The sequence below is a fragment of the Lycium ferocissimum genome, chromosome 2, assembly GCF_029784015.1.
Source record: "Lycium ferocissimum isolate CSIRO_LF1 chromosome 2, AGI_CSIRO_Lferr_CH_V1, whole genome shotgun sequence".
In the NCBI taxonomy this organism is placed as follows: domain Eukaryota; kingdom Viridiplantae; phylum Streptophyta; class Magnoliopsida; order Solanales; family Solanaceae; genus Lycium; species Lycium ferocissimum.
Window position 1 is genome coordinate 3,327,822 of NC_081343.1, and position 1,372 is coordinate 3,329,193.

Sequence of the window (1,372 nt, forward strand, 5' to 3'; positions counted from 1 at the left end):
ATATGATTTCGTCTTCGCTCCGAGCCGCAACACATACGCTCCTGTTTAAACTATCATCGACCGACATAATTCGAAAGAATTGGCATATAAATTCACCATCTCTTAGCACCGCCTAGTTTCGACCATCTGCCTAAATCATCTTACAATCCCCCTTTGCTCGACTTGTAGCATTCCGTGCACATTATCTCGTGTCATCTCTTTATCTTTACTTCAAACTCTTCTATTGTCCCTTTGCTCAGATCTTGCTCTCAACTTTCCTGTCACATATGATGTGGCAATCTTTACAAGAATATGCGAAGGTGCTCTAGTTAGCCCAAGAATTACCTTAGCGTCGCTTCACTAGTCCTTATGTTTTACCTTGTCTGCCCTTCTCTTATCTTACCACCGGTATCGGGACAGATCTTTAGTTCAACCATGGCCATGTCCTGTTTGTCCTCAGTACTAACTCTACGTCGGTAATTTAGCTTAAACCATCTTTATATCTTTCCTGAATGTACCCGCAGTATTATAACCGTACTATTATCTCTCGAATCCAAACTTTTCCCATTAAGCATTCGCTTGGTCTCATCCCTAGCATATAGATGTTCATAGGTAACATAACTGCTCTTATGCGACTTGTATAAAGTATATCCCATCTCAGTCACGATCTTTCTTTCTCCTGGTTCACTCTGCTCCACATATTCCTTCCGTCCTAATATTTGCTTGTGGCTTGATCCCGCCATACTCCTTTCCCTTCCTTTATTCACTCCTTTAATGTTCTCACTTCCTACTATAGGAGGTTTTTTCGTTTTTCTCCGTTACTACTCATAGGTCGCGGTATCATTAGCGAACAACTCTATTGCCCACATCTTAATCCCTAATCCAGCATAGCAGTGTTGTCTTTCACAATGTCTCTACAAGTTACCCGTTATCATTCTCTTATCATATTCTCTCCTTCCTTAAGCATCCACTTTCTAACGTTATATCATTTAAGATCTCCACAATTAATTCTCAGCATTGTCTCAACTACCATCCTAACTTCTACCCCTTTATTGCTGGCTTTAGATCTTACTAACTCGTCTCAGCAAGGAATCTTACTTGCAGCCCGAGCATCCGTATCGAATATATATAGTAGTGTTGATTGTCCTTATCTCACACTTGTATCTCTCGCATCCGCTTCCCCCCCCCCCCCCCGCGGGGGTGTACTTATACTATTACCCTATGTCCACATTTTGACCTCGATTAGGCGGCACTTTTACTCCGACATTCGATCCCCTTGCCGTTCATTTACTCACTTTCTTTCTTTTTCCAAATATCATTGTGTTGGTACTTCCCAAGCTTAACACAGTAGTTGACATCGACTTGCCTTGTAACATTGTGCCATCTATATATA